The sequence below is a fragment of the Mustela erminea genome, chromosome 13, assembly GCF_009829155.1.
Source record: "Mustela erminea isolate mMusErm1 chromosome 13, mMusErm1.Pri, whole genome shotgun sequence".
NCBI lineage: Eukaryota > Metazoa > Chordata > Mammalia > Carnivora > Mustelidae > Mustela > Mustela erminea.
Genome location: NC_045626.1, coordinates 80767304 through 80781553, shown reverse-complemented (window position 1 = coordinate 80781553; position 14250 = coordinate 80767304). Strand labels below are relative to the sequence as shown.

Here is a 14250-nt window from a genome sequence, read left to right as displayed (position 1 = left end):
AGGCATGGTTACCTAGAAATTCCACTCTGAAACTTCTCTCCATGTGCCCATGCTGGAACCGATTTGCATGACTCACTTCCTGACCGTCATGCAAATCAAAATTCTGCTGGCATGCTGATTAGTTTTCATGTCAACCTGGCTAATAGACAGGAATCTAGGTGTGCTGTGAAGGTGTTCTGTAGATGGGGCTAAAGGTACAATCAGTTGCTTTAAGGAAGGGGATGATCCTTGATAATCTAGGTGGGCCTCATCCAGTCAGTTGAACGGCCTTCCGAGTAAGAAGGTGGTTCTTGAGATTTGCCTGAGAAAGAAGGGATTCTGCCTCTAGACTCTATCATCGGCTCCTGCCTGAGAATAGACTGGTCTGTCCCAGAGATTTAGACCTGCCAGTCCCTATAATCTCATGAGCCAACTCCTTAAGCACCATCACTCTCTCTCTCTCTATTTCTCTCTCTAATAAAACCACCTAATGAATTTATTTAATATACACTATGTATATGTGCATTTATTATATATTATATCACATACACCCTTTAAGAAGGTGGAACTTAGGAACACCAACCCCCACACAGCCAAAAATCCACTTACAAATTCTCACCTCAGCCCCAAAACTCAACTACTAATAGCCTACTGTGAACCAGAAGCATTATGTACAAAATGCACAGTACATTAGCACACATTTTTTGTTATATGTATTATATACTATCTTCTCACAACAAAGTAAGCTAGAGGAAAGAAAATGTTACTAAGAAAATCATAAGGAAGAAAAAATACATTTACAGTCCTGTGTTGAATTTATCAAAAAAATGTGTGTATAAGTAGACCCGTGTGGTTCAAAACCCCGTTGTTTAAGGGCTGACTGTATATTACACGTATTATATGACATTTATGAACATTATATAACATAACACATATATGGAGAATATATATACTCTACAGATTCTGCTCCCTCTGTTAGAATGCTGACTGATACGCTCAGCTAGGAAGAAGCTAGGGAATGGCTATTGGGTCGATCACTGACATCCTTTTTTTTTTTTGAAACAAAAGGTGAGATTTTCAAGAACACACCATTGACTCAATTATTTATTTAATAAACACTTTGAACACTCATTTTTACATTTCTTCACAAATATTTTGAGTACTTTCTAAGTACTTGAGAGGTACTACTGAACAAAACAGATAAAAAAGTCCTGCCCTATTCTAACTTGACATTCTCTAATATCTGCTTTGATGTCATCATAACATTTACTTTCGTAGTACTCATCACAATGCATTTATACAGTATTTCCTTCTTTCCTTTTTTAAAAAAAAATTCTTTATTTAAATTCAGTTAAGTTAATATAGAGTGTATACTAGCTTCAGGGATACAGTGTACTGATTCATCAGTTCCATATACCCCGTGCTCATGACATCCCATGCCCTCCTTAATGCCCGTCACCCCCTTTCCCCATGCTCCCACCCACCACTCCCCAGCAACCCTGTTTCCTATGGTTTGGTGTCTCTTATGGTTTACCTCTCTATTTTATAATTTTTCCTTCCCTTCCCCTGTGTTCATGTATTTTGTTTCTTAAGTCCCACGTATGAGTGAAATCATATGGTATTTGTTTCTGGCTGACATAGTTCCCTTAGCAAAATAGTTCAGATGGAACTATTGCATGGATGTCATTGCAAATGGCAAGATTCCATTCTTTTTGATAGCTGAGTAATAGTCCACTGTATAGGTACATCATATTTCCTTTTTTTGATCAAAGAAAATAAATGCATAGCTCTATCACTAGACCTTATACTTTATTTTGAAAAAAAAAAAAAAAAAGCAAGCTTTAAAAGGCATCAGGAAAATTAAACAGCAGAGTAGAAGTGATAGACACCAAGCATTCACACTACGTGAGCACTAGGTCTCTCCTCCTTTTCCTGAACTCATGGGAGGATGGTAGTTTCTAATCTGCTTTATGTGGGTGGGGTCTTTTGACTACTTCGATCCTATGTTCATCAGATGGAAGGAACCTGGACCAGTGAGTCACTTCATGGACAGCAGCTGGCCTGGAAATTGTCCAACCTGATATAAGACTCCGTTGAGTGAGAAATAAACCTTTCTTGTGTTATGGAACTGAGTTTCTAGGGTTTGTCTATTACTACAACATAACATAACCCATCCTAACCTGTTAGAGTTACACCTCCAGACCAGAGGCCAATAGCGGCCATCTTGCTCTCATTCACCCCACGTATCCCACTGCCTGGTTCACTACCTGCAACAAAGTAGATGCTCGTAAGTACTTTTAAAAATAACATTGTTGAATCCCATCCATGAAAAGATACATAAGATAATTTACAACCTAATGGGTAAGTGATCTTGCAAGGGAGCTTGATTTAAAAAACCAAACCAAACCCTTTTTTACTTTCCTGTCCACCTAAATAAATTGCCATTGAGGAAGACCATGTAATTCATGCAGATCTGAATAACCATCCAGCAACCTGTTGTCCTTGTCATCCAAACCCACATGAATGAAACCCTAACTTCCTCCAAATGTGAGACACTGCATGGGGCCTCCTAAGTCATTTTAAATTATTCTGTCAAGTGTGGGTTTCTTATAATTTAGTTATAAGACAAGAAAAACACAAAAGTTCAAGAGAAGAGCTCTATCATCATTGATGAAACCATCCCAAGGCCCTCGGCAGGAATAGGATGACAACAGCCCAAGTCTGGTGCAGAAGAAGGGAGAGGCCTCTGCCGGATGGAATTTAGATCTGAAAAGAACAGAAAGAACCGCATTCTAGATAGAAGGACTAGCATGAGAAAAACTTAGACAAGACAATTGTGCGAGGGTAGCAAGAGGGACAACCCAGTGATGAGAGTTTGGCTAGCTCGAACCCGAGTATCAGTTCAATCTCTTTATCAGAGAAAACCTGGAGATCAGACCATGGAGGACAGTCTATGTGTGGGGTCCCTGAGAAGCTGACTCAGAGAGAGAGACTCAAAGCTTACGGGGGGTGTCCAGACCATAAATCTCCCATTGTTCACTCCATACCTTTTTACAGAGCTCCTCTATGTGCTGCGGGATTGCTCGGTGGTCAGTATACCGATGTGACCATGGAGCTCCAAGTTTGGGAAAATAAGTACATATGCAGGCAACCACAATATGCAAGATGTTTTAAAGAAGCATCTTGTGCTATTAATAACAATACAAGCCATCATGGCCCAGTGGGATGGCCCAGTGGGATTATTCTCTGTGAGGCACTCTTCTGAGGTCCCACGTGCCTTACTTTACACAATCCTTACAACAAACCTGGGAGGCATGTAATAATATCGTTCCCATTTCACAGGTCAGAAAAAAATGAGTCTCAGAGAATAAGATGGTCTGCCTTACTGAAAAAGCTAGAAAGCCTAGGCTGGGATTCACAGCACAACTTTCATACTTAAAGCCCTTGCTGCAAACAGCTACAGAGCATTGACTCCTACTGCGTGTCTAGAACGGACATGGGGCCACAGCGAGCGCCCTCCATGAAGGATGGTCGACTGAAGAAGTAACTGTTATGATAATGTCAATACAGGAAATGTGGGAGGCCGGGAAGGGGGCACTACTAAAGCAGTCCAGGCCAGGGGCTCTCAAAATGTGGTTTCCCGCCCAGCCGGGAAGAGATTGCCTGGGAAATAGTTAGAAATGCAAAATCTCAGCTTCCAAATCCAGATGCCTCGAAGCAGGAAGTCTGAAGATGAAGTTCAAGAATCTGCATTTAAAAAAAAAAAAAGATTTTATTTATTTGAGAGAGGGAGAGGAGAAGCAGCCTCCCCACTGAGCCAGGAGCCCAACGCAAGGCTCAATCCCATGGCCCTGAGATCACGACCTAAGCCAAAGGCAGATGCTTAACCCACTGAACCACCCCGGCGCCTTCAAGCATCTGCATTTTAACAATCCTTTCCAGATGATTTGGATGCACAACGTTTTGGGAACACTTCCTTTAAGACCTTGTTTCTCAAAGTGTGGTGGGAGGACCCAAAGGCACCCTTGTCACCTGGGAGCAAATGAGGAACCCAGGGGGGCCCAGATCCCCCACTGCCGCAGGGATCTGCTCAATGAGAACTCCATGTTAGCAGCATCCCCTGTTAACACGCCATGTTAACAACGTCAGTGGCAAGTGAAAGTTGGAGAAGCCCTGGTCCAGGCCACTGGTTTGCAAACTTAGCTGTTCCATCAGCTGGAGAGTTTTAAAACTGGCTGGGGCCTGAATTCTACTTCTAGGGACCCTAGCATAGTTGGGGTGCAGCATGGCTTGGACATCGGGAATTCTTTAAAACTTCCCAGATGATTCTCACGTGCAGGGAAATTTGAGAACCAAGGGTCTCCAGGACTCTGAGGAGGCTTCTCAGAGCAGCAGCATCTAAGCTCGGCCCTGGGCCCCCAAGGCGGCGTGGTTCCTGGAGGGGAACAGAGAAAGCCAGAGTCTTGTTGGTTTACCCACTACTACTGTGGTTACCTGTCTTCAGTCAAAGAGGGAGGCCTCCTGAATCAAGGGCTGTCAATCCCCTCCCTGTCAACAGCCTCAAATTCACTAAAACACTCGAGGCCCGGGTTCAGAGGCAGGGCAGTATGAGGGAGAGGTTTTATCGCATAAAGCCTGCATTCTCTGCGCTGTGCATTAATTAATTTCAAAGTAGGCCAAGTGATGAGGGAGATTTGGGGCAGCCTCACGGGTCATAAAAAGACTTTAAAAAAGTCTCTCCTTGCCTCTTGGAACGCCTCCCTCCCGGGACCCACCCAATCACCAGGGGAGCGGAACGCCGGCCTGTGAGTACCAGGATCGCGCCGAGACTGGCCCGGGATGCCCCTAGGAGGAAGGCAAACTGTCCCCCCTTCTATTTGGAGAAAAGGGACAGGGTAGTAAAGGCATAGAACTCAAGCGGGAGCCCATCAGTCGGGCCGGACTCGGTAGGGCAGGGGAGTTGGGAGGGGGCGCCGGAGAGGGCAAAGGTAAGAAGGACGCGGAGGGCGTCCTTTTTAAGAAAGAAGGATCTAGAGCCTTCCGAGTTGGCCTTCTGGTCTCCAACGCCGGGACTGCTTCCGTTCCACCCACTTCCCACCTCCTCCCCCTATCATCTATGACTAATGATTCTGACCCTTCCCCAACCCGATCTGCAATATCTCAGGCCTCTGTCACAGTCGGCTTCCGGCCATCCGCAGGTCAGATGGCTCCGAGCACGGGAGGACCAGGCTCATAGCAGCCAAATGGCAGCGGAACTCGGCCAAAGGCAGGTCCCCCAAATACCCCAGGGCCCGCCCTCTCTCTCTCTCTCTCTCTTTTTTTTTTTTTTTTTTTTTTGCTGCCTTTCCTTCCTTTCCCTTCCCCCTATCTTATTACAATTAATTAACTTAATTGAAGATTCTTCTGACTCTTTGGGGTCTCTCTTCCAGGCACTAGCCCAGGGGGCCCTCCAAGGCAATGATAAAGTGACAGCCTACGTTTTTACTGAAATTACCCGAATGAGTTCATCATGTGACCACTCCGCAAGAGAGACCCCTGCAGCGTATTTTCCCAGAACAAATATGATGCCATCAGCCCAGATGCTCTTTGAATTCCTCTTGGGGAATGGCCTCTGGGAATGTCTATAGGGGCACTTCAAAGTGAAGTAGCAAACGCATTATTATGATGCTATTCATTCATTTTTTCTTTTATAAAAGAAATCATGCTTATGTCTCAGTTGCTTGAACCCACATCAGTGTAACCAAGAAAATCACCCATTTTCTGCCTAATGATTATCCCTGAGTAATATTTGACTCATTGCCCGAGTTAAAACTACCCAACAAGTTTGCAGATCTGGCCACCGATAAAGAAACTGTCCAAAAAAACCCCAAAAAAACTAAAAAAAAAAAAAAAAGAAAGAAAGAAAGAAAGAAAAAAAAAGAAAGAAAAAACAAAAACAAAAAAACAAAACAAGCAAGAATCAAGATGACATTCTCTTGCCACCCCTGCCTTGGCCCCACAAAGAACTTCTAAAAATACTCTAAATAAAGACAGAATCTTCAGAAGAAGTGTCCAACCTCTGGAAGAGACCTTTTGGCAGGACAATACTGACTTGAGGAGATGCTGTCTAAAATCACGAACTGAAGGAAGCGTGAATGGTTTTCTTAGTCACGATTAATGAACTCGGTCTCCCTTCCCTTTTTATCTGCTAATAGTATCTGGGACAATCCCGGCTCATAGCAACTCAAATTTTCCAGGCATCTCTCCTCCTCAGGGTCAACAACAGAAGGAACAAGCACAAATTTGACTCAGTGCATAGGATGTGGTTTTCTCCTCTATTTTTCCTCTTTGACCCTTCTCATTCTCCTACCTTGAAAGGAAAGATGATTTTAAAGCCATGTGAGATCAACTGGACAAGTATTTTCTGCATGTAAGGCCCTGTGTCACATGGTGTGTGGGAATCCCTGGCCACCTAAAATGTGTTTTCTCATTCGTATCCTCTAGCATGCCAACAGAGAGAAATGGATTAAGCCTGTCGAGGATCCTGTGTTGAGAAGGATTCTGAGGTCCAGATTCAGTGAGAAAGTACGCATATGGCTTCTTTCTCCTTACACTTAATACACATTCAAATATTTTGAATGAATAACTGAAAAAAAAAGTGAGGGAATGCATCCATGAGCGATGAGACCCACCACTTGGGCAAGAGGAAATGAATCACTTTATGTCCATGCATTCAAGTGAACTTTAGAGTAATATCCACCCCCAGATGGTTGCCAGAACCCACTCCCTGCCTATTTCCACCCAGTGCTGAGAGTCACAGGGTAGGTGGGATCCCCACTGAAACCATTTATTTTGAAGTATATTTTGCCCCACTCTGCTCAAAGAGATTGGCTACACATGAAAGTCAAGGAAAGACAGAAGAATTGCTCCAGACTAAAAGGACAATGAAAGACACGTGAAACAAAGTAACCAGAGATTCTAAACTGGATTCTCTGGCTGCAAACACATCACTGTATAGAACTGGAATGGGACCTGAGAACTGTCTGGTAACAATTTACCAATGTTAGTTTCCCGATATTGATGGTTATATTGGCCATTGCCTTTGATTTTAGGAAATAAACATTAAGTAGTCAGGGCTTAAAAAAAATAATTACCTTGTCCACAAATATAAATGTATATCTTCTCCTCTTGTCCCCAAGATGAAGACAGGATTTACCTCCAGCAAATGTACTCAGAGTTTCCTAATAAACACTGGCCAAAAAAGGAAAGAAAATAATACACATAAATATGTAGGAGAGCTGAATGACTATATTTAGGTCCAGCTTGATGTTCTTGTGTGGTTGTGCTAAAAAGAAATTTTCCAGCTCCCATGAAAAATGCTCCAAAAGGAGAGTATACTTTCTAGATGCCCACCAAACAGGAAAAAAAAAAAAAAAAGTACTTAGAGTCTTACGAGGTCTTAGGTCTTAGAATATTATGAGTTACCACATCCTGGGGCAGTCAGAGAGATTTTATGGCTTTTACCCCTAGAAGAGCAGGAATTCCAGGCATGTTTAGAAAATAGTATCTGACCATGGGATACACCTGTCAAAGTTCCTGATTCTTTGAAAGATGTGCTTTAAAAACAAAGAAACAAACAAAAAACAAAAATACCCCAATGGAAGAAATGTTCGTAACTCTGAGTTCTCAGGGTCAGGTTTGTGTAAGAAGGTTTTGGTGTACAAATAACTAAACAGATGCCGGAAAACCCAAGACTTTCATTTGAGTAGAATAGAGGGATTTATTAGACCGCTAGATTAAAATTCCTGTATTTAAGACATATTTCACAAACACTTAATGGGGTTTTCCCACCCGTTAAGAGCAAATCGAGGGCACAATGTTCCATTTTAACAGGGGCAATAACTTCATTTCATTTACAGACTAAACTGACAGAAAAAAAAATATGCATACATGGGTAGTTCTCGCCAGAGAAAACAAGACTTAATACAAGTGTTCAAGCAACATATTAGAAATAAAGGTCTGTCTGTAGCCTTGGCAATTTCTGTTCCTTTTTCTATTTCTGGGAGGGGGTGATGATGTGGAAGAAAAAAAATCCTGTGGTTGGTATCCAATGAAGTTAACACTTCTGGGGCAAGACCTCTATTACATGCAAACATCATGAATTATAATTAGAGAACAGCCTATTTACACATGAAGGTACATGGGGTCAAACAGAAAACTCTGCCAAGAATCTTGGCATTTGGCCGGGAACTATTGGCGATTGGCATAAAGCAATGGTCCGGGAATGGGGCAGAGCCGGAAGGAACACTGAGGTCTGGTTTTAAATCCACGTGACACTGAGAAAACACCCATCAAGAGATGCACCGTAAAAATCCAGGAAGATTTATCATTTTGATAGGGAAGTCTCAGCAGAGGGCCACATCTATTTCATAGAATTCAGCACACTCCCAATGGCTGGTGCGGGTATAAAGTGAGTAAAACACTTTCTGGGGGAAATTTGGAAAAATCTGTATTAAAACCTTTAACAAGGTAAGTACCCATGTCTAGCAGTACCTCCTAAAGGAAGAATTAAAAAATATTCCAGAACAATACCTATTGAAGTGCAAGGATGTCTACCACAGAGCTATCTACCAAGTGTAAAATATTGATCTAAATGTTCATTGATAGGAAATTGGGTAAATCAATTACAGCAAATCCATAAATGGGACACCATAGAGCCTTTGAGGAGGATGACATATATTTATATGTATTGACTTGGAAAGATGTTCCCCATATATTAAATTAAAATGCTAGGATATTAAGAAATGAACAGTATGATTTTATTTATTGTTACAAAAAAAAATGAAGGTAGGGTGGATGTGTATGCCTAAAAATATCAGACAAATACTAGACTACCAAAACAGTTACTCTTGGTGGGTAGAATTACCAGAAAATGTCCAGTTGCCGTAAATGTCACATTTCTTTATTGTTTGGGTTTGTAAACAAATACAGATCCCATTTTAAAATTTAAGTTCAATTAATTCACATGTAGTGCATAATAATAAGCTTCGGAGGCAGAGGTCAGGGATTCATCAGTCTTATATAACACCCGGGACTCATTACATCACGTGCCCTCTTAATTCCCATCCCCCAGTTACCCCATCTCCTCCCTTTAATCTTAATGGTTTGTCTCCCTCTCTGACTTCCTCTTGTTTTCTTCTCCCTTCCCCTATGCTACTCTGTTTGGTATGATGTGGATGGAACCAGAGGGTATCCTATTAAGCAAAACAAGTCAATCAAAGAATGACAATTATCACATGATTTCACTTTTTTTTAAAGATTTTATTTATTAATTTGTCAGAGAGAGAGAGGGAGAGAGAGCGAGCGAGCACAGGCAGACAGAGAGGCAGGCAGAGGCAGAGGGAGAAGCAGGCTCCCTGCCGAGCAAGGAGCCCGATGTGGGACTCGATCCCACGCCGCTGGGATCATGACCTGAGCTAAAGGCAGCCACTTAACCCACTGAGCCACCCAGGCGTCCCTGATTTCGCATTTTTTACTAGAAAAAGCTGTCAACGTATTTCCGGTAAAAGAAAAGATGGGTGGCTCAGTCGGTTAAGCATCTGCCTTCGGCTCAGCTCATGACCCCAGGGTCCTGGGATCTAGTCCCGCGTCGGGCTCCCTGCCTTCTCCCTCTACCTGCCGCTCCCCGTGCTCATGTTCACTCTCTCTCTCTCTCTGACAAATAAATAAATAAATGAATGAAATTTTAAAAAAAGAAAAGAAAAGATGGTATATTTCAGAGGGAGGATCTCTTCCCTAGAGGAAAACTGGGTAGTGAACTCGGGAGACAGCTGCTACGTAACCCGGTCCCGCCATTTGCCAGCCGTGAGTCTGGGGAAGTCGCCGAGCATCCCCGTGGCTAGCCTCCGCTGTTATGTAAGGACAGTCCTTCCTTCCCAGGCTGATGATGAGCACGAGGTGAGGTCATGTTTGTACAAGGCCCGACCTAATGTTTGGCACGCAGAGGTACTCAGTTGAAGAAAATGGGTGCCTTGTCCACTGAAGGGGTACAAAGCATATCGTCCGCACTTGAGCCACCAATGGCTGTAGTCTCATCAGAACGATGCCTACTCGGTATCCTGCCTGCTGCTTGGCACTGTCTGGATGAAAAACACCCCAGACAATGTGTTATCTCTACCTGAAGCACTTGCCCTCCAGCTGGGAGACAAGTAAGTGACCAGTAACACAGCTAGAGCCCTACTATGTGCCGGGCTCTGGTCAGGTTCTCGAATGTGCTAAATCACGGACTCATTAAAATCACTGCTGGTGATAGACTAGTCTTATGATTCCCGTTGTTCAGCTTAAGAAATCAAGATACACCTAAGGTATGTGACTGGGGTAAGGCTACCTAGCTGCTTAGGAATGAAGCCAAAAGTAGAAATCGGAACCACCAAGGCACGCTGGAGTCCAATCATTTAGGGTGACGTCAAGCCTGGAGAGTGGAGTTCAGAGGAAGGGGGTGCCTCTGTGGCAAAGAGTCAGTCACCGAAGCCTTAGGAAAGACCAGATGTTCAGGACGTGGTTGGAAGTGGATGGCTGCCCTCTGCCCCAGACCTTCTGATTCACTGAGTCCAAGGTGGGACCTGAGCATCTGCATTTCTAAAGAGCTCCCAGGCAATGCTGATGACCCCAGGACCCTACCTGGAGTCATGAGGCCCTTGGGGAATGAGGACAAGGCACACGCCAGAAACCAAGCAGCACCTAAATATGCAGCCCCTCCTGTTTCTGATTTAGCAAAACATCGAATCACAGAGCCCTTTTAATGAAGTGTTGTTAAAAACACTTGCTTACAGATACAACCCTACCGCCCTCTGATTTCCACCACGGAGTAACTCGGCATTCAAGGAGTGTCCTTCAAGGGCTGATGGATGAAACGAAAAGGAATTTTATTCTTTCTCGGAGTCTTTCAAAGGACATCACTGATGTCCCGACTCATCGCCCGCCTGACGTTCCCATAGACCCTGTCCCCTCCTTCTGGCTGTCCCCACTTCACCCTGCAGGGACCTCCCTCTCCTTCAGACCCTCCCCCAAAGCTCTCACTTCAGCCCCTGGGGAGGCACGCATCCTGCTGCCTTCCTATCCCCTCCCCAATTCTGCATCCATAAAGCTCAAAGGACCAGGGCAGCGAGAAAAACACCACCCAAGTCTCAATCCTTACGATTTTGACTGTTACCACTGCTGAAAAGACTGCTCGTAATGAAGCCAGGACGTACACGCTTCCTGTGTCTATCAGCTTTTTGTCAGATTATCCTACCCTGGTCATTTATTTCTGCAAGACCTACCCTAAGACTTTTTCTTTCCGTTGCTGTCGTCTTTCTAGAGTGGGACAGGGAGGCATGAAGTCTACCAAATTCCAGAATAAAAGAATTAACAAGTCTCCATAGCAGCGTGAAAGGTGCTAGTTAAAAGGAGCTCAAAAAAAAAAAAAAAAAGGGAGAGAATTTTTAAATGCAACTTGTAATTCCAATTCATTAAAATAAATGGAGTCTGAGGTTTACTATCGTGTTGAAAAATGTAAATGGTGCCGCCATGTTGTGGCTAATCAAATCTTCTCGAATAATAACATTCGGGAGGGGAGGTAGGTAGTGCCAATTTTCTCACTGGTTTTCCTGAGAGGTCCAGAAAGTCGGTTTGTAGTCTCCCGCTCTGTTCCCAAGGAATGCTTTTACTGCTTTCAAATATCAATGGGAAACTTTAGATTTTCCATGTTCTTTTACCAGAGTGACCTTTCTTTACTATGTTATACACTGGAGTTTGGATATAAGACTTCCCTTGAGAAAAGAGTTCTACTGCTAAAAACAGATTGAAGACTACTGGCAGAGGTCACTTCAGTTGTAAAAACAGTCGTTTCTCCTTGTGGGACTCAATAAAACGATTCTCAATTTTAATGAAAAAGGCCATAAACATTTTTATTTTTCCTGAATTATCTCTTGTAAAGTTAAAAGGAAAAAAAAAAAGATCACCATCACTGCACGACATCATGTTTTTGTATCTTTGGGGTTTATAGGAAAATAAGAATTTCTCTCACCAGCCCCACCTCTCTGTCAGCACCCCTGACAAATACCCTGCTGGGGACCCCAAGGATGATACTATAGGAAGGAGCGGGCCGGCTCTTTTCTCTGATGTCTGTTTCAAAGCTGATAGACAAAGCCCTGGTTTCTGTACTTCCCTGAGTGTACAGTGACATAAACACTGTGAATGAATTCAGGTAAATCAGTGCCTTTCAAGCCTCCCTGTACATCCAAAGCTCCCAGGAGCTTCTAAAAAACAAAAAATAAAACCCTAGATTCCCATACTGAAGCCAGACCTGGGGTGAGTTCTGAGCATGTTTAAGAAACAGCAGCAGCATGAAACAGCTTTGTCGCCCTTTATCCTGACATCAGACCACCGTCAATATCACAGAGTTGGGAGGTGTGCCCGGGGTCTGAGAACTAAAGGCTGCTCATCACCCATTGAGACACCACCAAGGAGGCATGATGGGGGACCCCTCATCTGAGGTGGCCAGCATATGACATGAAGTGAAGAAGCCAAGAGATGCTCCTGAGACAACACTGACCCTGAAGGGACCTACGCAGGAAGGGGGAGGGCCTCCCCAATAGCTCCTGGGCAGTATTCCCAGGTGTGGTCATCCTCTGCAATGCCTGCTAGGAAATGCATTTCTGTGGTGGAGTTCGGGACAGGTTACCAGCATGCACTCGGAGTCCGAAAAGCCCTGCAATGAAGAAATCTGTTCCCTCCACTTTCTCTGCTTCTCCCATATTCCGCCTTGCAACGCTTTTCGTATCAACAACCATCAGAGGGATGTGGCAAACGTAGATTCACACTGTGACCTGCTGGACATAGAGTCCAATGTCCCCTGCTCTCTGTACCCCTTAAAACATCCAGAGAGGGAGAGGAGTCAAGGCTGAGTGCAGGGACAGGAAAGACTTGGGTTGGCCGAAGGGATTTAGAAGTGTGATCGTAATCAGAGAACTTGAACGTGATTGCATCCCAGCCAGGCTGGTGGTCCAACATCCTAATTAGCTAATGGGTACAGGAGGGTTTTACTTAGAAAGGAGGCTTATTGGATCAACACTCAAGATACTTGGGGTTTTTTGTTGTTGTTTTTTTTTTTTTCCCTAACTTACCATTTTTCCTCTAAGATCGTGATTCTCAAACTTCAGGGTGCATGAAATCCCCTGGAGGGTTTCTGACAATCCAAGTTGCTGCTCCTCCCGTCCCCAAGTGTCTGATGCAGCAGGTCTGGGGTGTGATCCGAGATCCAGCATTTCCAGTGAGTTCCCAGGTGCTGCTGCTGCTGGTCTGGGGACCACACACTGAGCCACACTGTTCTCGAAGGTGGAGAAGGACACCAGAAGAGAGGAAGAGGATGGGGACTGCCGGAGGAACGGGGAGCAGAGGAGAAAGAAGCGAGAGGATGTAAATGAGAAGGGGGGGGAGGGGGGAACGAGAGGTGAGCGGGGGAGAAGGAAAGAGACGGAGGGTGCAGAGCTAGGAAAAGGGGGGTCGGCAAGAAGGGAGACGAGCGAAAAACCGAGGGAGACAAGACATGGGGCTGTTTGAACAAATGCATAATGCTTGCCAGGGTGTCAGAGCCGGAATCTGGGCAAAGGACCAGTGGCGGCTGAGCCTCGGGTGTTTGCAGGACTACCTGTTGTATGCACAGCTAGACGCGGCCATCTGTACCCTCGCGGATAAGCCTGGGTTGCCCGCTTCTCAGTCTCAGCATGGTGACAGCAGCTCCTCTCGAAGCAAACCTCGCTCCAGCTACAGGCGAAAGCCATGAGAAAGGAGGTCAGAGTTCTCCAGGGGCCTCCTCTCCCCCTCCCGAGTTCTTGTTGGATCCTGGATCTCCTCCCCAGTTCTCCCTCTGACCCAGAAGCACTGCCAACTCAAGCTGGAACCGACTCTCGAGCTCCATGCTCCCTGCGGCTGGCCCGGACACGTTCTCCAGCTGTCCTGGGCCAAGACAATCTCAGGGCTCCACACTGAGGCCATGCTGGTCCCCCGTTCCCCCAATCAGGCAAACACGTGGGACCTGGAAGGTCAGAGGACCCACCCGGGGCTGACTGTGAAATTCACACGTGGTTCCCGGGGCCACCTTCCCAGCAAGGAAAGGTGCAGCACTAGAACCTGGGGCCACCTCCACGTGAGGAAATCCAAGTGGGTGGAGAGGTCCCGGGGCTTGGCTCTGTCACCTTGTTCAAAAAAGGCACGCAAGGGCCCTGGAGATGGACCGTGTTGTAGCGACGG

At 44.9% G+C, this 14250-nt stretch overlaps 1 long non-coding RNA gene across 1 annotated transcript; it reads right to left on the bottom strand.

Moving 5' to 3' along the window:
* Nucleotides 1-1547: 1547 nt before the first annotated feature.
* LOC116572056 lies at nt 1548-13764 on the bottom strand. Its single transcript, XR_004278107.1, has 4 exons — nt 13649-13764; nt 13125-13328; nt 7113-7209; nt 1548-3726 (listed from the first exon to the last, which is right to left on the bottom strand). It is a non-coding gene; the product is annotated as an uncharacterized LOC116572056 (long non-coding RNA).
* Nucleotides 13765-14250: the final 486 nt, after the last annotated feature.